The 23,004-nt window shown below is 41.1% G+C and overlaps 1 pseudogene across 1 annotated transcript; it reads left to right on the forward strand.

Moving 5' to 3' along the window:
• The first annotated feature begins 310 nt into the window (after positions 1 to 310).
• Positions 311 to 21,728, forward strand: LOC307068801 (dnaJ homolog subfamily C member 14-like; annotated as a pseudogene). Its single transcript has 4 exons — positions 311 to 353; positions 988 to 1,133; positions 10,955 to 11,050; positions 19,358 to 21,728. The product of its transcript is annotated as a dnaJ homolog subfamily C member 14-like (transcript).
• The last annotated feature ends 1,276 nt before the right edge of the window (positions 21,729 to 23,004 follow it).

Genomic DNA, 23,004 nt, shown 5'->3' on the forward strand with positions numbered 1-23,004 from the left:
GTATTTATTCATTCCTTAGGCTTGCTTTCTCTTGATTGGAATACCATTCTGTGTGGCCTTTTCTAAAACTAAATATGTCATTTTAAGTCTCCAGTTCTTCAACACTGAGTGGGTGTCCAACAGTTCAGTTCTGACACTGATTACCCATAGTCAGTGCAGACCCCATGGGTTAAGGGCTCTGACCCACAAGACTGCCCCACTTCAGATGTCAGCTGCAAATGGTGGCCCCCGGTGACCCACACTTCTGCCTGCTGACTACCAGTTCAGGAGTTCCAACAGCCTCCTCGCTCAAGTTCCATAATTTGCTAGAATGATTCACAGAACTCAGGAAAGCACTTCACTTAAGGAACCGGGTAATTATAAAGGATACAATTCAAGAACAGCCAAACGGAAGAGATGGGTAGGGCAAGGTGGGAGGGCGGAGGTGCAGGACTTCCGTGCCCTCCCCAGGCACACCACCATCCCAGCACATCAATGGTTCCACCAACCAGGAAGCTCCTTGAACCCACCAAGGCGTTCTTATGGTGCTTTCATCACATGGGCACACTTGATTAAATCCTTAGACATCTGTGATTGAACTCAACTGCCATTCCCTTGTCCCTCCCTGGAGGGGGGGTCGGGCTGAAATTTCTCATTCTGTATTCACATGGCTGATTTTTCTGGTGACCAGTCCCCATCCTAAAGCTACCTAGGACCTCCTTCCCTGTGATTCATTTCATTAGCATACAAAACCCCTAGTAAAATCCAAGAGTTTGGGGAGCTCTGTGCCAACAACCAGGGACAAGGACAAAAAATATCAATATCCATATCTATCTATATATATATATTTACTGTACCACACCTTCCAGGCTCCATTGACTCTAGGCTTGGTTATCTGACTTGTGTGGAACAATGAAATGTGGGCAGCTTGGCAGCTCCAGGTGAAGGATTTAAGAGGAATTCCATGTTTTTTGCTCATCCTCTTGAACTTCTGCACTCTATCGCCAGAAGAGCACACTCCAAATAGTGGCTGCTCCTCGAGCCTGGTTCCCAGAATAAGGACTAACAGAGCAGACCTGAACCCAAACGTGGCACCGAGCGCATCCAAGCCCTGTTGGACGCAGCAGAGCAATACCCAATCCACAGACCCACGAGTAAGAAAGACAGGTTTGTGTTATAAACTGCCGAGATCTTGAGTTTGCTTGCTGCCACAGCAAAAACTGACAAATGTATACATCAACATGCATTACTTCAGGTTTATCCTTTGCTTACTGCTGGATTTTAAACACAGTGGTACATGTTCGAAATAAATCATATTTCACTAAATTCAGAATTGCCATCCATTGAATATTTATTTATTTTTAACATCTTTATTGCAGTATAATTGCTTTACATTGTTGTGTTAGTTGCTGCTGTATAAAAAAGTGAATCAGCTATGCTTATACATATATCCCCATAACCCCTCCTTCTTGTGTCCCCTCCCACCCACCCTATCCCACCCCTCTGGGTGGTCACACAGCACCGAGCTGATCTCCCTGTGCTACGTGGCTCCTTCCCACTAGCTATCTATTTTACATTTGGTAGTGTATATATGCCCATGCCACTCCCTCACTTCGTCCCAGCTTACCCTTCCTCCTCCTGCTGTCCTCAAGTCCATTCTCTACATCTGCATCTTTATTCCTGTCCTGCCCCTAGGTTCTTCAGAACCAATTTTTTCTAGATTCCATATATATGTTAGCATACGGTATTTTTGTTTTTCTCTTTCTGACTTATTTCACTCTGTATGACGGACTCTAAGTCCATTCACCTCACTACAGATAACTCAATTTCGTTTCTTTTTATTGCTCAGTAATATTCCATTGTATATATGTGCCACATCTTCTTTATCCATTCATCTGTCGATGGACACTTAGGTTGCTTCCATGTCCTGGCTATTGTAAATAGTGCTGCAATGAACATTGTGGTAAATGACTCTTTTTTTTTTTTTTTTTGGCAGTATGCAGGCCTCTCACTGTTATGGCCTCTCCCGTTGCGGAGCACAGGCTCTGGACGCGCAGGCTCAGCAGCCATGGCTCACGGGTCTAGCCACTCCGTGGCATGGGGGATCTTCCCGGACCGGGGCACGAACCGGTGTCCCCTGCATCGTCAGGCGGACTCTCAACCACTGCGCCACGAGGGAAGCCCGACTCTTTTCGATTTATGGTTTTCTCAGGGTATATGCCCAGTAGTGGGATTGCTGGGTCATATGGAGTTCTATTTTTAGTTTTTTAAGGAACCTTCATACTGTTCTCCATAGTGGCTGCATCAATTTACATTCCCACAAACGGTGCAAGAGGGTTCCTTTTCTCCACACCCTCCCCAGCATTTATTGTTTGTAGATTTTTTGATGATGGCCATTCTGACCAGTGTAAGGTGATACCTCATTGTAGTTTTGATTTGCATTTCTCTAATGATTAATGAAGTTGAGCATTCTTTCATGTGTTTGTTGTCAATCTGTATACCTTCTTTGGAGAAATGTCTATTTATGTTTTCTGCCCATTTTTGGATTGGAGTGTTTGCTTTTTAATATTGAGCTGCATGAGCTGCTTGTATATTTTGGAGATTAATCCTTTGTCAGTTGCTTCATTTGCAAATATTTTCTCCCATTCTGAGGGCTGTCTTTTCGTCTAGTTTATGGTTTCCTTTGCTGTGCATAAGCTTTTAAGTTTCATTAGGTCCAATTTGTTTATTTTTATTTCCATTTCTCTAGGAGGTGGGTCAAAAAGGATCTTGCTGTGATTAATGTCTTAGAGTGTTCTGCCTGTGTTTTCCTCTAAGAGTTTGTCTGCGCTTACATTTAGGTCATTAATCCATTTCAAGTTTATTTTTGTGTATGGTGTTAGGGAGTGTTCTAATTTCATTCTTTTACATGTAGCTGTCCAGTTTTCCCAGCACCACTTATTGAAGAGACTGTCTTTTCTCCATTGTATGTTCTTGCTCCTTTATCAAAAATTTTGACAATATGTGCGTGGGTTTATCTCTGGGCTTTCTATCCTGTTCCATTGATCTATATTTCTGTTTTTGTGCCAGTACCATACTGTCTCGATTACTGTAGCTTTGTAGTATAGTCTGAAGTCTGGGAGCCTGATTCCTCCAGCTCCGTTTTTCGTTCTCAAGATTGCTTTGGCTATTTGGGGTCTTTTGTGTTTCCAGACAAATTGTGAAATTTTTTGTTCTAGTTCTGTGAAAAATGCCATTGGTAGTTTGATAGGGATTGCATTGAATCTGTAGATTGCTTTGGGTAGTACAGTCATTTTCACACTGTTGATTCTTCCAATCCAAGAACATGATATATCTCTCCATCTGCTTGTATCATCTTTAATTTCTTTCATCAGTGTCTTATAATTTTCTGCATACAGGTCTTTTGTCTCCTTAGGTAGGTTTATTCCTAGGTATTTTATTCTTTTTGTTGCAATGGTAAATGCGAGCATTTCATTAATTTCTCTTTCAGATTTTTCATCATTAGTGTATAGGAATGCAAGAGATTTCTGTGCATTAATTTTATATCCTGGTAGTCTACCAAATTCATAGATTAGCTCTAGTAGTTTTCTGGTAGCATCTTTAGGATTCTCTATGTATAGTATCATGTCATCTGCAAACAGTGACAGTTTTACTTCTTTTCTGATTTGGATTCCTTTTATTTCTTTTTCTTCTCTAATTGCTGTGGCTAAACCTTCCAAAACTATGTTGAATAATAGTGGTGAGAGTGGGCAACCTTGTCTTGTTCCTGATCTTAGTGGAAATGGTTTCAGTTTTTCATCATTGAGGATGATGTTGGCTGTGGGTTTGTCATATATGGCCTTTATTATGTTGAGGTAATTTCCCTCTATGCCTACTTTCTGGAGAGTTTTTATCATAAATGGGTGTTGAATTTTGTCAAAAGCTTTTTCTGCATCTATTGAGATGATCATATGGTTTTTATCCTTCGATTTGTTAATATGGTGTGTCACAATGATTGATTTGTGTATATTGAAGAATCGTTGCATTCCTGGGATAAACCCCACTTGATCATGGTGTATGATCCTTTTAATGTGCTGTTAGATACTGTTTGCTAGTATTTTTCTGAGGATTTTTGCATCTCTGTTTATCAGTGATATTGGCCTGTAGTTTTCTTTTTTTGTGACATCTTTGTCTGGTTTTGGTATCAGGGTGATGGTGGCCTCATAGAATGAGTTTGGGAGTGTTCCTCCCTCTGCTATATTTTGGAAGAGTTTGAGAAGGATAGGTGTTAGCTCTTCTCTAAATGTTTGATAGAATTTGCCTGTGAAGCCATCTGGTCCTGGGCTTTTGTTTGTTGGAAGATTTTTAATCACAGTTTCAATTTCAGTACTTGTGGTTGGTGTGTTTATATTTTCTATTTCTTCCTGGTTCAGTCTCGAAAGGTTGTGGTTTTCTAAGAATTTGTCTGTTTCTTCCAGCTTGTCAATTTTATTGGCATATAGTTGCTTGTAGTAATCTCTCATGATCCTCTGTATTTCTGCAGTGTCAGGTGTTACTTCTCCTTTTTCATTTCTAATTCTGTTGATTTGCATCCTCTCCCTTTTTTTCTTGATGAGTCTGGCTAATGGTTTGTCAATTTTGTTTATCTTCTTAAAGAACCAGCTTTTAGTTTTATTGATCTTTGCTATCATTTCCTTCATTTCTTTTTAATTTATTTCTGATCTTATCTTTATGATTTCTTTCCTTCTGCTAACTTTGGGGTTTTGTTCTTCTTTTTCTAATTGCTTTAGGTGTAAGGTTAGGTTGTTTCTTTGAGATTTTTCTTGTTTCTTGAGGTCGGATTTTATTGATATAAAGTTCCCTCTTAGAACTGCTTTTGCTGCATCCCATAGGTTTTGGGTCATCGTGTTTCCATTGTCATTTGTTTCTAGGTATTTTTTGATTTCCTCTTTGATTTCTTCAGTGATTTCTTGGTTATTCAGTAGCGTATTTTTTAGCCTCCAAGTGTTTGTATTTTTTACAGTTTTTTTTCCTGTAATTGATCTCTAGTCTCATAGCGTTTTGGTTGGAAAAGGTACTTGATACGATTTCAATCTTCTTAAATTTACCAAGACTTGATTTGTGACCCAAGATGTGATCTATCCTGGAGAATGTTCCATGAGCACTTGAGAAGAAAGTGTACTCTGTTGTTTTTGGATGGAATGTCCTATAAATATCAATTAAGTGCATCTTGTTTAATGTATCATTTAAAGCTTGTGTTTTCTTATTGATTTTCATTTTAGTTGATCTGTGCATTGGTGAAAGTAGGGTGTTAAAGTCCCCTGCTATTATTGTTTTACTGTCAATTTCCCCTTTTATGGCTGTTAGCATTTGCCTTATGTATTGAGGTGCTCCTATGTTGGGTGCATAAATATTTACAATTGTTATATCTTCTTCTTGGATTGATACCTTGATCATTTTGTAGTGTCCTTCTTTGTCTCTTGTAATAGTCTTTATTTTAAAGTCTATTTTGTCTGATATGAGAATTGCTACTCCAGTTTTCTTTTGATTTCCATTTGCAAGGAATATCTTGTTCCATCCCCTCACTTTCAGTCTGTATGTGTCCCTAGGTCTGAAGTGGGTCTCTTGTAGACAGTATATATATGGGTCTTGTTTCTGTATCCATTCAGCAAGCCCGTGTCTTCTGGTTGGAGCATTTAATCCATTTACATTTAAGGTAATTATCTATATGTATGTTCCTATTACCATTTTCTTAATTGTTTTGGGTTTGTTACTGTAGGTCTTTTCCTTTCTTTTGTTTCCTGCCTAGAGAATTTCCTTTAGCATTTGTTGTAAAGCTGGTTTGGTGGTGCTGAATTCTCTTTGCTTTTGCTTGTCTGTAAAGGTTATAATTTCTCCCTTGAAGCTGAATGAGATCCTTCCTGGGTACAGTAATCTTGGTTGTAGGTTTTTATCTTTCATCACTTAAATATGTCCTGCCACTCCCTTCTGCAGAATTGCCATCCATTTAGATTTTTCTTTGCATCTTGGGTTTTAAGCTGAACTTTAAAAGGCCTCATTGTCACTTGCTCCTATGGTTTCAGGCCCTCTTATATCCAGAAAGGCCTGGAAATTAAAGGAAAAAATAAGTAGGTTACCTGTGAGGCAAAATCCAATGCAGACTTTGCAAAATCCATTACGCCTGAAAAATATGTTCCTTGAGCCTCTCAGTCCAAATGCCACTGGCTTCCTCCATCCTGGCTGATAGTATATTATGTTCTGGACTTATCAAAAATGCAGCCAGCCTGCAATTCAGACCCGCTTGCATGGAGGCAAGGTTCCCAGTGGGAGATGCCTCACAGAACTTAGTTATCTCTTGACTAAGAATGGCTAGTTAGGAACGACAGCTCTAAGAAGGAAAATGCATGCTGAAGAAATATAGATGAGAAAGGGGAAAGAAGAAAAGGGGGAAAAAAGAAAAAATCTCCTGAAAAAAAAAACAACTGGGGCTTCCCTGGTGGCACAGTGGTTGAGAGTCTGCCTGCCGATGCAGGGGACATGGGTTCGTGCCCCGGTCTGGGAGGATCCTGCGGAGCAACTGGGCCCGTGAGCCAAAATTACTGAGCCTGCGCGTCTGGAGCCTGTGCTCCGCAACGAGAGAGGCCGCGATAGTGAGGGGCCCGCGCACCGCGATGAAGAGTGGCCCCCACTCGCCACAACTGGAGAAAGCCCTCGCACAGAAGCGAAGACCCAACACAGCCAAAAATTAAATAAATAAATAAAGCAAACTGTCAACAAGTAAAAATAAAAAAACACTATTATAAAAAAAAAACAAAAAACAACTGAAGTTTGCCCTGTAGAAATTCAACTGTCTGTGTGTGTGTGTGCAGTAAGACACTCCAAAGCCCAGAAAATCAAAGCAGAGAAGGTGTTAGCCTACAGTGAGAGATGAGCACCCAGCTCCACTGCCTTGGTGCTGGGCAGGTGCTGGCTTGGACTAAAGAAGGGGTGAGAATTAACTAGAGCTGCTTCTGAACACCTACCTTGGAATTGCCTGTTTGTGTTTTTGTGGTTTTGTTATCCCTTCATTCTTGGTGTTCTTCCAGCTACCAGGCTCCTGCAAACTCAAGTCTTGAAAGCAAACCTGACTCTGTAAGTCTACAGGAAAATGAGCAAAGCAGTGTTTGTCCCTTTGATTCGTGCTCTTTTCCCATGGATCTATTTTTTCCCTACAACCCAAAGACTCATAACAGTTAATGAACAGCCCATAGTATAGAGAACATAAAATAGATTTCCCTTCTGAATCATCCTTGATTATGTTTTCTACAAACTCATTTGCGGATTGCTGGGTCCAGACCTTCCATTTGTGGGAGGGGCTGCTTATTTTCAAAGGCAAGTGCGAAGCTATTGATAAACTCAGAAGACTTCAGTTGACAAACAGCCCAATTTCAATATACTCAGCCTGAGAGTCTTCACTTTGAAACTCATTATGTCCTTTAATATAATGCAACATTTAACCTGTCTTATATTTAGTTGTCTCTGTGGGTATTTGGCAAATTTAAATTTTCAAACAGTTTCAACCTGAGCCATCAACATTAAATTTTTTTTTTCCAATTTTGGTTGGGTCACTGAAATAATTGCTGGAGTTTAGCAGATTAAGTTGGATTGATTTCCATGATCTATTACGTATCTACTACAATGTACAAGGTTGTGATTGGGGTGGAGAGACATCCTGTTTTACTGTCATTTGTTTTTCTGAGCAAGTTTAAAAAAAAATGCTTGAGGAAAGCCAAGGGTACTTATGAAAGGCATTGCATATATGCATTAGAGAAATATCTTTAATTATTGGTGATGAATTAAAGTAGTTTCCTTCTTAAAGGTGGAGATGCTCTGTGTAGACAGTTCATCACTGTAACACTGGGATCCTGCTTGTCCTTTAGTTTCAACTTCTTTTCTTTAGAAACGGGATTCACTGGAAGCAAAGTCCAGGAGAGTGTGGATCCTGTTGAAAACACTCTCCTCTTAAAGCATTCCGTGTCCGTGGACAACCTAGGAGAACCTGCATCCTGTAAAACAAGCCCTTCGTTTACAGGCACACTGTTCTTAGAAGTTAATTCCCCTGACCTTCCTAAATCAAACTCATGCATAGGAGTAAACAGTGGGTAAGTGCTGGCCTGTCTACAGAGGAGCAGAATATATAACAGACTTTCATACCATCTGACATTTTTCAAACTTGAGAGAAGGATGATGGTGGAAAAGCCTCACTTGTGATGCTACCATGCAGCCAAGAGAAGAGAAATGAAAAGAAACTGAAAGCTGTCCCTGCACCAACAGACTCAGATTCCAGCTTCTTCTTCCCATGGCAAGCACAGATCATTAACACTGGTAATGTCTTCACTGAATCTGCTTGGATAAAGTGACAAGTCTAATTTGTTACCGACAGACCGACGGCTGGGAGTATGTTTAAGATGCATTGCTCTTGCTCCTGGACCCTCTGAGTTGCTGTGCCGAGTCTGTCAGGTAGGCTTGGCATTTGGTTAAAGACTATCTGTGATTTCATCCATCTCCCCAAAGGCCTCCCAGGCGAAAAACCTGCTGCTTCTGCTCCCTCCTTCTTTCTTCAGTTCCAGGAACAGCCTCTGCCAGCAAACCTGGAGGTGCTGTGATTTAAAATTCAGAACCTGGGAAGGGATTCCTTATGCAAGTAATTACCATTAATCATCAATAACTCTCAGCCTGACAAATAATTGCAACAGATCTGGATCGGTGTAAACTTATTCTTTGAATCATATGGATGTGCCAATGATACTGGTTTTCATGAACTAGAAAACGTATTTGGGGCCCCATTTTAGTAAGCTTTAGAGTGATTTTAAGTTAAGCTACATAGAATTTAAAAACATGATGCAAATGGGGTGTCTGAGGAATGGAGATGAGTGAGCCTCATGAAGGAAAAGCTTAAATCATTACCTATGACCTAATATTATAATAAAGTAAATTTCATGTGGAAGATGATGATAGTCTGATCCCAATGCCAACTAAATCCAGAGCAATGATTACAGATTTTAAATATGATATGAAATATTTATACTCTACATTGAGCAGTCTTCCTCTATAAGGCAGATATTTAGCTTACGTAAGAAGCTATAGCAGAAAACGGATCAAGAGTAAACCAGCTATCTATCCACACACTACGTGCCTCACTTCTAGTTAGAATTAATGGTGCTGAGTCTTTGAAAGGCATTCATGGAAGTTGAGAGCTGGAAGTGAGTTCCCCAAAATGTCAAAGAAACAAATATTTGCTGTGATAGATATGGGTCACAATTTAAAGCAAAATTCATGTTCTTCTTTGACTTTACACTTATTGTCCTTCTAGTTTAATGTCATTGGTTTCCTGATTTAGTTTTAGAAGTTCAGTCTTTTAAAAGCACGTGCACCACGGGTATGGAATATAAACCAATAATAATCTAGCCCTTGCTAATATACCAGGCACTTTGCTAAATATTATACATATATGATCTCATTTAATCCTCTAAACCTATGATATATTTACATCTTTGCTTCAATTTTAGATAAGGAAAGTGAAGTTCTAAAGATTTGGAATTTCAAGAATATGCCAATAAAACAAGTGTAAGATAGTGTAGGGAAATTATAGCCATGTAAAAGCAAAGTCCAGTGAAAGACTGAGACAGCCCTGATATGGAGATAGATACAAGGCACTCATTATTCCTTCTACATATCAAGGACACAAAGAGAAATAAGAAATGGTCCCCATCACTGAGACCTGAGTATAATGGAACAGCTTGGGGGAGGGAATGTCCCCACAGGGGATAACCTCTGAGCTGGGTCAGGATTGTGAATGGGAACATGCCACGTCAGTTCCAGGGAAGAAGCTAGACTAATAGGAGGGAATAGATTAACACAGAGGGATGAAAAAGAGCCTGTTGTTTGTGCAATGGTGAGAAGCAGAGTGTGGCTGAAACACAGATGGCATCAGTTCGATGAAGGGGAGTGGTGAGTAAGGCAAGGGAGGGGTCTAAATTGTAGGAAATGAGGCTGGGAAGTTAGGTTGGAGCTAGATACTTAAGGAGTCTGGTATGTTGCTACATTGCTCACAATCCCCTCAGAATAGTGTGCCTTTAGCAATGCAGTCTTCACTTTCACCTTTGAGGTTGTCCAAACTGACTCTTCCTTTCATCCTTAAAAGGGTCCAGAAACCTTTTGCTTTTGTCGAGGGCAGAAGTTCACTGGTGGTGTAAGACCAAAGGATCGGTTAATATGTCAATACTTCCCACACCGGAGAAATCACTTCTGGGCTTCAGGACCTTGGTTAGTATTCTTTTCTTACAGCTTTTTCTTCTCATTTCTCTCTTGATGTCTAGGAGCATATACCTATTGCCTCTAGGGCCACCACTGGCCTACACCGTGTCTGTGTACTTTGGCAAAAGCTGAACTTCCCCCGCTTTTCTCCTGCTACCGCTGACAGCCCCACTGTTACCTGGGAGACAGAGGTGCTATTGTACAAGGAATCCCCCTTCATCCAGGCAGACACTGTCACTTGCAGGGCACAAGTGAAGTGAAAGACTGTTTGAGACAGCCCTGATTTGGAGATAGATACAACAAGGTACTCATTATTCATTCTAAATATCTAAATATCAAGGACACAAAGAAAAATAAGAAATGGTCCCCATCATTGAGACCTGAGTATAATGGAACAGCTTGGGGGAGGGCATTGGGTTAGTACTCTCTTTGCTCACAAGACATCGTCCCGCAGAACTCAAGATGCAGATGCGACCATACGTTGTAGTCCTAACCTCCAATTTCCATATAAATAGCACAATTCGATGGATTGCACTGCTTCAGAGTATAGCTAGCTTCTGCCACTGCAAGTTCTAGAATAGAGGCGAAATCATCCCCACCTCTTCGTAATATTGCAGGGAAGACTTCTGTGATGGGATAGATGGCCTTTCAGATCCTTCCAGACCCAGAAATTCTGCCCCTGCCTTATGACTGTTAACAGATGAGTGGCCTGTTACCATTGATTGAAGGCCTGCGAGTATGTGAAGCTGGGTGCGAACAGCTCTTGGAGCAGCTGGAAAGAGCAGGTTTCTTAATGGTAATTGGTCCCTTGGATATCAGTGCTCACTTTCTACCTCATTTTTTGGAGGTCAGTGTGTCAGTATAAAAAAAAAAAAAAGACTTTTCGGATGTGAATTACTTTGTAGCCTCATGTATTGAATTTCAGTTGAATATCTTCATCTCCTACCTTGTCTCCAAACACCAAACATGTAGAGGCAGAGGATTCTGAAGTCCAGATACGGTCCTGGATTTGCCATTCACTAATTGTGCGATCCTAAGTCAGTTACACTGCTTTTCTGGATCTCAAATTGCACATCTGTAAAATAAAAATAATTGAGGAAAATGCCCCAAGTTTCCTGTTCCTATTTCCGACCACATTGTGAGGATTGGCACCAGCCCCCTCCCCACTTGTCACAGGTACTATCCTACAGAAGACCGGACCCGAGGCCACTCATAAAACCTCCTTCTTCCTCCTTGCCCGCTAGGAAAGCTAGCATGCTGGTGCTCTGACCATTTAGCCCTTTTCCCAGCAAGTGACACATCCAGCAGCAAAAAGGCAGTTCTGCCTTAAAAAGTTCTTTCAATTGTTCTTGCTTTGCTCTGATGTAAAACTAAAACTAAAAATCAGTTATAGACCTCTGGAGGTTTTAGTAGAGACTCATTTAAATCATTTGCTCCTACAATTGTTATACATCCGTGTTCACATATTGCAAGCTTTTCACACAGCAAGATGCGCCCCATCCAGTGGACTTTACCTACAGAGGACTCCCATCACTCGTGTTGCTACATACTCAACACTGGCTCCACCACATATGCGTCTTTTTTAGCACATTTTGCATGTTCAGTATTCTGCTACCGATTGTACACATCACTCTGGCTATGTCAGTTGATACTTATTTTAGAGAATAAGTATAAATGTAGGTACACTATGTGGAGAGTGTATTTATATTCATGGGACACATTTCTGTGACTGTGCATATTAATCACAAAATTATTCAAGTGGTTCTTGTAGAGATGGGGATATACACTGTATACAAGTCATTTAAAGTTCATTTGGGTGGAAAATAGTTAGATAAACTAAAAGCAGAATCCTAGTAAATGCAACATTGACTCTTAAATTATTCTAGTATTTACTTTACTTTCTGATCTTTGTAGTGTTCAACACAAAAATAGTATTATAAATTGCTATGCAAGGGAAGTTAAACCAAAGTCACCTTCAGTTTGCATGGACAAGAATCGGCATTAGACTTTCAACCTTGTGCTTTTGTAAGTGATGTAATAAGGGCAAGAGGTGGCATGTAGGTGCCAGTACTAGCTTCCTCTTCTCCACAGGGAAGCCTGGAGTCTCTATTGGATTCTGAGGGCATTATGCTCCAACATCCAGACGAGATGCTTTGACTCTTCTTTCTAATTTTTGCTTTAAATAATCACTGGGTGTCTAAATCCCATTAGAAATTTTCTACTTTATTTGGGTGTCAAGTTATTTGTGGAAAACAGGAAGCACACTATCTATAGGGTATAGGGGTCTGTTTGGGAGAAAAAGTAGAGCTGAGATTAGAACAATATATGCCAAATCAGAAGGTTTCTCTTCAAGATGTGGGATTTGGGGCTTTAATTTCCTCACTAGTAGAACTAGTAGAACTAGTAGAAGATGCTTAGAAAAAACGGGGCTAATATATGCTGTAAGTCCTCCCCAGTGTTGTCTTTAAATTGAATGAGCTTCTGTTGGTGAAGAGACATTGTAATTCAAGAGTTGAAAGCAAGGTTTTTTTTTGGTAAGAGTGGGAGAAAGGCTACAATCCCAGAGGGTCTGGGAAGTTGAAAGTTTACCAGTATTGGCACTCAGTTACTGGACCTTGAGACCAAGAAGGGCAAAGAGGCTAATTTGATGGTTCCTTTACTCTGAACCTAGAGTTCTTTAAATTCTCCGTGATGGGAGGAGATGTCCTAGTGTCTACACGGAGCCGAAGCCTCCAGATGGGGTCAGGCCAAGGACTGAGCTGTTAGTCTATAGCTTTAATCCTTGGGGAAGCATCCTAAGAATTTATTTTGGATTGGTTCCCATGAACTAAATACCTCAAGACATCAATAGGTATGAATTTAAGGGAGTTTGAAAAAATATTTGTACAATTCACAATGAAATAAAAATGTTACAAGCCCAGAAACAGTGACTATTCTGAATCATTCCTTTTATCAATGACTCAAACTCAATGCCTTTGAAAACTAACTCTAGTCAAGAGCACTTACAACACTTTGTATTCAAGCTTCTTAAAATGAAGAATTAATCATTTCTGACTGCACTTTAAATAGAAAACAAGCTGGTCTAAGACAATTAGAAAGAATGGCACTGAGCAGCTTGTGCTGCACCCATTCTTCCCAGATATGTAATTAAAAATTACAAAATAATAATACCAAGATGTAAAATAAAAGTAAGAAAGTCCAATAAAGATCTAATTTCCCCCCAAAGATTTCTCATTTTATGTTTTTCTTAGGAAATATCATTATTAAACCTAAGACTCTTTCAAACATCATTTTGGTGCCCTAAGCATATGTTTTCTCTGCCTGTTGGGAAACTCAGAACTGACTGAACACAGCAGGATATGTCCCAAGAGTAGTAGCATCTCTCTTGTACTCTCGACTGGGAGAAAAAATGAAGGCTCAGATTCAACAAACACTTGGGGCAAGATAATGGAGGTGGACACTGAAAGAGGAAGCAGTTAATCAGGGACTGAATGTTGGTCTCCCCATTCCTCTGAGTAAGAAAAGCAAGGAAGCTTCTCCGGAGTTCTGCAGCTACATAATCACTGAGCAGTACTTCATGAGGTAAGATCATAGCATTTCCTTCTGCAAAGACAGTGGCAATGAAAGAGCAGATGTATTTCTGCTCAGTTATTAAGTGTGAAGAGTCAGCAGCAAGTCTGAAGTGAACAAAATTGATAATATCCTTCTAGTCCTTCATGGAAACAAACACAGATAAAATCTGGCAGCCTGGCCTTTTGCCTCCTCCCTTTTCGTTCTTGGCTGTGGCAGTAGGCTGGCTGGAAAAGACCTCCCAGCATCTGGTTCAGGGTGGAGTAGGCATATATCACTTTCATGTCTTACCTTCTAACTCCTTTCTTTAGTCTCAAAACCAAAAGTTACAAAGGTTTGTTATTGCTGGGATTCTAGGCAGTGAGTGGCCTTGGAGATTAATGGGAATAGGATTGTCCATGAGGCATGAAAAGGGGATAGGTCTAAAGAATAGAGACCAGAGTAAAAATACAAATTATAAAAAATAAAATAGGAAAGCACAGAAAAATAGTAGCTGAATAACCAAAGGGAAAGAAAAAGGAGGGAACCGGTTATAGGCTGAATTGTTTCTCCCAAAATTTATATGTTGAATCTCAACCCCTAGTGCCTTAGAATGTCACTGTATTTGGAGAAAGGGTACTTAAAGTGATGATTAAGGTAAAATGAGGCCGTGTGGATGGGCCCTAATCCAATATAGCCGGTATCCTTATAAGAATTAAAAGATTAGGACACAGACTCACAGAATGGGAAGGCCTTCTGAAGATACAGAGAGAAGGCACCCATCTACAGTCAAGTGAAGAAGCCTCAGAAGAAATCAACCCTGTTGACACCTTGGTCTTGAATTTCTAGCCTCCAGGATTGAGAGAAAATAAGTTTAGTTGTTCAAGCCACCCAGACTGTCAGAACCAGAAAATAAAAAATAAAATCCTCCAAGAATAAATAGAAAGAATAGAGGAAAGTTGCAGATAGCTATAAATCCATAAGAAAATAAGATGGAAATAAATGAATATTAGGATGCAAGTAATAAAGGAGGGAGGAAAATGGGGGGGAATCAAAGGACATGGTGGCATTTCTTGCTGAATTTCTGGGGAAAAGAGGAAATGAGACCTGGAAGACTAATAGGCACAGAATAAACAAATACAACAAAAGAAAGCACACATCAGGTTTTATGTGTGCATGACTGAGGTAAAATTTGAATGTTTAGTTGAACTTCCTCACTTTTTGAAACACCAACCACAGGGAAAGCCTGCAGTTCTTTCCAGAAACTTAGATTATTTGGGGAAATAAATAGATGCATGGGATAATCTTGATTATATATAAGAAGAATTTCAAATAAGGAATAACAGTGGGGGAAATGCCATAAGATTCTTATTTCTAAAAGAACAGATTGATCCATAGGTTGAGCAGGTAATTAAAAATTCCGTTAACGATGTCATTAATCAGACTCATTTTCTGGTCCTATTGGAGCTTTACATTAGTGTTTCTGGTGGTTTGCTCAATAATATGTCACAGAAACTGTGCAAGAATGCCTGATATGGAGAGGCTCAGAAGTCAAGTGCTGAGAAGTGGAAAAAATGTGCTACAGATTTTTTGCAGATGTTCTCAGATCAAATTATGGTGTTGAAAAATTGTATAGTATGTTCAGTAGAGCATCTGAGATGAAAAGACAGTTCAGTGGCTTTGTAATCTAGATAAAAAAAGAATCGTGGCGCCGTGCTTATGTAGGATGTAATTCACAAGTTCAGAAGTGTCAATGTTGGAGGTGATGGCAAGGAAGCACTTGCTTTTTGAATAACTTTCACATAAATTTACATATAAAAACCTGGATAATATCAATAGATCTGCCTGATTCCTTATTTTCTGTATCTATTGAGTAAGCACTTAGGTTTTGTATTTTGTCTATCTATTTATCAAGCAGTACATGTTCTATACACAGGAAATGCTGAAAACATTGAGTAGATGGAAGAAAATATCCTAAGAATCATAGAATTTCAGCGTGTGGAACAAAATTAGGCATCATTTAGCTTATGTCCTTTAATTTACATTACCATAAAACTGAGGTTCTGAGATCTAAGTGATTTTTTTAAATGTAAGCCTGTATTTATTCACATGTAATATCATTTATTTTATGAATGGCTGCCTGTAGCCTAGATTTTACTTTCTTGAGCAGTTGACATCTAAGTGATTTGAACAAAGTCAGATAGAGACAATGGTGGATCAAGAGTAGGACACAAATTGTGCAACTCCCAGGTTTCTGGACTTTCGAGATCTTTGAAAAAAGATGCTAAATGTTCCAATGAACATATTTGTTATTGTTTTGAAAAGAAAATAATCCCTTCGTAGACTATCCCTGATAAGAAGATATATTTAGATATAAATCTGGGACATTACAGGATATACCAAAAATGTTGCAAGCCTTTATTTGGGGGGATATCATTCCCTTGCTTGTTCAATAAATCCTTACTGAGCACCTACTATGGGCCAGGCACTGTGCTAGGAACTAGGGAAATGGCAGTGAGCAAAACAGTCAAAACTCTCTGCCCTTATGGAATTCATATATTCATGTGGGGAGCACTAAAAACAATAAAAATATATGGAACATCAGATGTAATAGCGCTGTTGAGAAGAATGAACTGGGAAGAGATAGAGAGGGGTAGGTTAAAATGATCTGATCAGATCAAGCCTCACAGAGAAAGTGATGTTTATGCAAAGGTTTGAAAGAGAAAAGTGAGTGTGAGCATTGCAGCTAAAACGAGCAGTTCTGTGGAGCTGCGGAGGTGTTAGGGTTAGGGTTAGGGTTAGGGTTAGGGTTTTATCATTTCGGAGGCTAAATAATCAAGATCAGTGGCCAATATTTATTACATTAAGGAGGTAATAGGGGTAAATGCCACTTGACTTTTCACTGTGTAAGGTGAAAATATTCTCAGGGGCCAAATGACCTTTCAGACTATCCTGACATATACAATCTGGCCGGGCAAAGTGCATACATTTCATGAGCTGGTTGGTTGAAGATGGTGAAAGGAAACCTTTGATGAATTCAGTCAATACTGGTTTTCTTTCATGTCAGTTTTTTATCTGTGGACACAGTATGACTGCTTGGGTTAAGAAATCTAAATTGGGATACTCTCTTCTGACAGAAGTAAGATGGATTTATTCACTGTGTCACAGCCAGAAGCATAACCCTTCCGCGGAAATGAACAATTTAGCATTTCCAGGTCACGGAAGACTGTGAAGATGATACGTCAGGCATGTTTAGTACAAATGCAGATCTTACTGAAGAGTGACATGTCAGCAGGGCTTGAAATGACTCTTTTCCTTAAAAAGCAAACCTAAGACATGGTCTTTCTCAAACATTAAATTTTTCTGCTAAGGCAACTTTTACAACAACTTGATATGTAAAAAAAATTGAGAACCCAGTGCAGATACATATGAAAAGAAAACAAGAGTCTCTTCTTTATATTATACACTTACTTCTTGGTTCCTGTACTTTAAAATGCATTAAAGTATGATTCATTTTACACATGTAAAATTATGTATCACTTACTAAATATGCAACTGTTGAAAATACTGAAGCTATCTTCACTATTGAGATGGTCCACACAAACCTATTAGAGGGGATTCTCTGGCAGTCCTGTGGCTGGGACTCCGCACTTCCACTGCAGGGGTTGCGGGTTCGATCCCTGGTCAGCTGGCTGGTCAGGGAACTAGGATCCCACAAGCCACGTGGCACAGCCAAAAACAAACAAGCAAACAAAAACCTATTAGAGTTTTCTGGAACCCTTCACAGGCTACATATGGAAAGGGAACAGGTTAGACATAAATACTGAAGTCAAAATAGGGGGCAAAGCAGGGAGATGCGCAGCCGTAACAGATGGAAATGTTTTTAAGCACCTAAGGCATGAGAGCAGTGATTTGACAAAATACTCTACTTTTGGATATACCTGAAAGTTAGATCCACAATAAGACTGACACCAAGAAGTGGTTTTCTTTCAAATAACAAAGCAGTGACCCAGCTTTGTAAGCATTTTCTCTACTTGCTTAAGAAAGAACTTCCATTTAAAAACCAGGGCTGTCTTGTGTAAAGCTCTAACATTAGAGATAGGGATTCAAATCTTAACTCTCATACTTACATCTGTGACTTTGACCTCTCTGTCCATTTGTCCTCCTGTTTCCCTTTAGGATTGTTGTAAATTTAAATGACATAACTCACAAAAGTGCTTTGAACAGCGTTTAGTACAGTGGGAAGACTCATGTATATTAGGTATCATTATTATGTTCCAGTGGTTCCTGGAATAGAAAAGTGGAAATTGGAAATACAGGACCAGACTCTAATTTGTTGCTTGATTCATTCTGGTGTGATGTAAAGCACAGGCTTTACAGTTAGACCTGGCTTCTAACCCCAGCTCCACCTTTTAGTAGACGGTGTGACACAGTAAATTCTTTATTTGCTTTCAGCTTCAGTTTCCTCATCTGTAAAATAACACACCGATGCAGTCCTTATAGGGGTGTGAAAAAGTGACAAGGATTAAATGCCAATGCTCAGTAAGGAATGGCATTCCTCATATTTACCTTATGGATGTTTAATGTCATATCAGATTTTTATTGTATATAGTTATGATATCAAGAATCAAATCATATCCTGTTTCATATGACGATCTTTAAAATATTTTTAAAGCATAAAAAAACCAAAAAAACATGGGATTTCTTAGCAGCAAAGACCCTAGGAATAATCTAGTTCAATCTTTTTATTTTACAAGCAAATGAACTAAAACTAAGAATAGGCACGTGTGTTGTTTCTGAAGTCACATGGTTAGTTTGTAGCAGATCTAAGAGCACATGCCTGTGACTAGCAGACCAGAGCCGTTACAGGTTTCTCCCATAGGTACATTACTAACAAGGCTTCTAACACATTGAAGCTTTATTGCAATTGCCTATTATTTAATCTAAATAGTGAAGACCTTTGTACTTTCAAATGCAAATATTTTCCCACTTCGTTTCTTCACCTCCTGTGGCTATAGATTTAAGAATATTAGATTTGCTTTAGGACAAATATTTTGGTTTTCAGGCAAATACTTTAATGATACATCTCCATGCGTCGCCTGCTAGGTTAGGGTGAGGATGTAGTAAGGGAGATATGAGAAAGGGTGTGATAGATTGTGAGCAGTGTCCATTTTCCCTTTGACAGGAGAATTGAGGATCGGTGTCTCATTTATTATATGGCAAATACCATGAGATTTTAAAAATATCTTGGAGTTAAGTACAATATAATCATCACTCTATTTCTGGAGCCAAGATGAGAGAATGGATTATAAATTGCAGCCCGAGGTATTTGCATTGAATACATGGATCTTGGCACTGAAATAGTCATGAGATGCAATAATATATTCAGTTCATCAACTGGCTATACAGTTTCTATAGCATCTCCTTGTTTATTTAAATAATAAGTCTGTGTCTGAGACCAATAACTTCTCAGTTCAATCAACTCAGTGAAAGAAAAAAAAAGAGACAAGACTAGTTTGCTGGATAATTCCCACCACCTCTCCTCACCCAGTAGACATTGGTATATTTCAGTCAAAATGAATGGGAATCAAAACTCCTGGTGTGGAGTGAACTGGAGGCGGAGCCGGGGGAGCTGCTCTCTACCTCCCCCTGGCTCTCCGCCTACCTGCTCAAGGGGGAGGAGTTACCTCCGCTCTTCGGCCTCAGAACTTACCATGATGGCTGTGACCTAAAATCCGCAGGAAGCCCTGGGGTCACGGCCCAGAAGCACCCCGGAAAAGAGGGTTGTGTGGAGCCCACCACAGTGGTGGTGCCTCCCTCAGGACTTTAGGACCCTCTGTGGACCCTGAAATACTTTCATTCTCAGGACTCAGGGACTCGGCTGGGCCTGCTCGTAGTAATGGTACCCGCTGCCTCACAGAGCACCCTAGTCCTAAGTACACACAGCCCCCAAATCCAGCCCACTGGTCAGATCCAAGCCACGGCCCTCCAAGGGGTCCAGGACACCCTAGGGATGGAGAGGACCCTGATCAGAGTGACGCGTCTTCAGAAGAGTCAGGAGTGGGCCAGGAACTCTCAAGAGAGAATGAGGCTGGGTACCAGGACGATGGGAACCCTTCTTTTCTTTCCATTCCGTCTGCTTGTAACTGCCAGGGAACCCCTGGAATCGCTGAAGGGCCTTGTTCTGAGGGAGGAGACTGCTCTTCTAGCAACTTTTGCCACCACTGTACCTCTCCAGCTTTGGGGGAAGATGAAGAGTTGGAAGAGGAGTATGATGAGGAGGAACGTCTTAAGTTTCCCAGTGGTTTTTCACGTGTGCCCAGTGGAAAGAAACCTGCGCTCCGGAGACAACGGCACCGCGTTCCAGCCAAGGAGGGTACTCGGGAGGGTGGACGCAGAGATCCCAGATCCCCTGGTCGACATCAGCTGGTTCGGAACCGGAGTCGGGCAAATAAGCGCAGAGGACTGGGAGCAGGGGAGGCGGGCGGCAGAGGAACCGCGTCAGCTTGGACAGGCGGGCTTCTGGGGGCTGACCGAACTGCTGGTATTAGTGTGGAGTACGTGGAAACGTGAGGCCATCTCCTCTATGCACGCAGGCAGCTGAAAGGCAGTGATCTGGACCTTGTTTTGGGTCTGGGTGGGAGTCTGGGCAGGGCGGCTGGGGGGGCGGGGCCCAGGTGATGTCCCAATTTCCGAGCCAAGGGTTTTGCTATGGGGCAGGGCTGTTCACCCGTTTTCTTAGGCTACTGGGTGCTTTGCTGCTCCCGGCTCTGGCCCTTCTTTTGGGCTGTCTACAGTTGGGCTGGCGGTTTCTGGTGGGACTGAGTGATCGGTTAGGCTGGAGGGGTAAAGCCACCTGGCTCTTCTCTTGGCTGGCTTCTCCCGCCTGGCAGCGGTGCCTGATTCTGCCAAGAGACAGCAGGCCGTGGCAGCAGCTGGTAAGAATAGTTCAGTGGGGTTGGCTGGAGTTGCCTTGGGTCAAGCAGAGGACCAATAGGCAGGGGAATGCACCTGTAGCTAGTGGTCGCTACTGCCAGCCTGAAGAGGAAGTGGCTCGACTGTTGACCACGGCTGGGCTTCCTGGGGATGAGCTAAACCCTCTTCATATGTTGGGGGTTGAAGCCACAGCATCAGATGTTGAACTGAAGAAGGCTTATAGGCAGCCGGCAGTGATGGTTCATCCTGACAAAAATAATCATCCCCGGGCTGAGGAGGCCTTCAAGGTTTTGCGGGCAGCTTGGGACATTGTCAGCAACCCTGAAAGATGGAAGGAATATGAGATGAAGCGAATGGCAGAGAATAAGCTGAGCCGGTCAGTGAATGAGTTTCTGTCCAAGCTGCAGGATGACCTCAAAGAAGCAATGAATACTGTGATGTGCGGCCGATGCCAGGGAAAGCATAGGAGGTTTGAAACGGACCAGGAGCCTAAGAGTGCCAGATACTGTGCTGAGTGTAACAGGCTGCATCCTGCTGAGGAAGGAGACTTTTGGGTGGAGTCGAGCATGTTGGGCCTCAAGATCACCTACTTTGCGCTGATGGATAGAAAGGTGTATGACGTCACAGAGTGGGCTGGATGCCAGCGTGTGGGAATCTCCCCAGATACCCGCAGAGTCCCCTATCACATCTCATTTGGTTCACGGATGCCAGGCACCAGTAGGCGGCAGGGAGCTACCCCAGGTGCCCCTCCTGCTGACCTCCAGGATCTCTTGAGCCAGATCTTTCAAGTACCCCCAGGCCAGATGTCCAAAGGGAACTTCTTTGCAGCTCCTCAGCTGGGCCCTGGGACCACTGCAGCCTCCAAGCCCAACAGCACAGTACCCAAGGGAGATGCCAAACCGAAGCGGCGGAAGAAAGTGAGGAGGCCCTTCCAACGTTCACACCCCCTCTCTTTCCTCAAATCAATGTCAGGGAGTCAAAAGGGCTGAGTACAGCACAGGACGGAGTTTGATTTATTTTTAAATATTTAAAAAAGAAAATTTTAAGCTCAGATTGTCCACTCAGTACTTATAGGAAGCCCTGGAACCACTGTCCCTCCTCCACCAGCACCCAGGAACTGAGTCTTGTCTTCTGACAATACCAAAGAAATAGGGGGTGAATAGAACAAAGAACCTAAGGGCCTGGACCTGGGCTGGACCATATCTCCCATAGTAGTGTGGGAACTGGGTATTTCCCTGGGGTCTGTATGCCTTTGTCTTGTCTTTTCCTTCTACAGCAGATGACACTTTCCCCCCTCTTTTTAAACGTGTCTGTACTATTTCTTGACCCATTTCAGGAGGGAGCCCCCTCCTTTGCCCCAATGTACTAGTAAAAATACAGAACAAGAAAGCATGTAACCCTAATTATAGGAGATACATAGAGTTCAGAGAGTGGGAACCCTCACCTTGTGGGTAATCACCCAGCTTCGTGCTTGTTGCTGCAGGGATGGCCAAAACTAATAGCTTTTAAAAAACAGATTCACGCCCTCTGCCCTTGGGTGAGGGGGAAGGATAGAGGGGCTCCCGGCGGCCCCCTTATGATCCAAGGGTTTGTATTTTTTAAGTTTGTTCACATTTGTATGTACATATCTATTTAAAGCCAGGGGATTATCTTTCTATAAATACATAACTGGCAAAAAAAAAATTCCTGGTTTGAGTGTTAGTTAACTTATACTCTATGTCTTGGGAATCTGTATATCTTAGGGGTCCACTAAAGAACAGTGTATTTGAACCAGTGGATTTTATAAAGCACGGTGAATACTCAAAGTACTAGTATATTTCCCTCATATTCTCAGACTAATAATACAAAGATAAGTCAAACATACCGCAATCATATATTATTGAAAAAACTGTCTTATATATCCACTTAACAAAAATTCATTGAATGCTGATCATGTGTCAAATACTGTGTAATGTACTGTATTAAGTGACAGGTATATTTACAAATGTATTTTTATCAAAAGAGGGAGAAAAGAAAGAGCATGGAAGCATTATTCAGCTATTCAATTGTTATAAAATATGTAAACAAATATTTGTCGTGAATTGGTTTTCCTTTGTCCTGCTTCAAGATAGGAAAAGAAATTGAGAGAAACTCTAAAAGAAGTTACTCCTAGGGTTCATGTTCTAGGTTCATAGGTAGGTTTATTTTACGCCTGATTATTAACTGGCATAAGGTGAATTAAGCTTCTCTTAGATACCAGGAATAAACTTCTCATCAGAAAAATTT

This window comes from Hyperoodon ampullatus, assembly GCF_949752795.1.
Source record: "Hyperoodon ampullatus genome assembly, chromosome: 20".
Lineage (NCBI taxonomy): Eukaryota > Metazoa > Chordata > Mammalia > Artiodactyla > Ziphiidae > Hyperoodon > Hyperoodon ampullatus.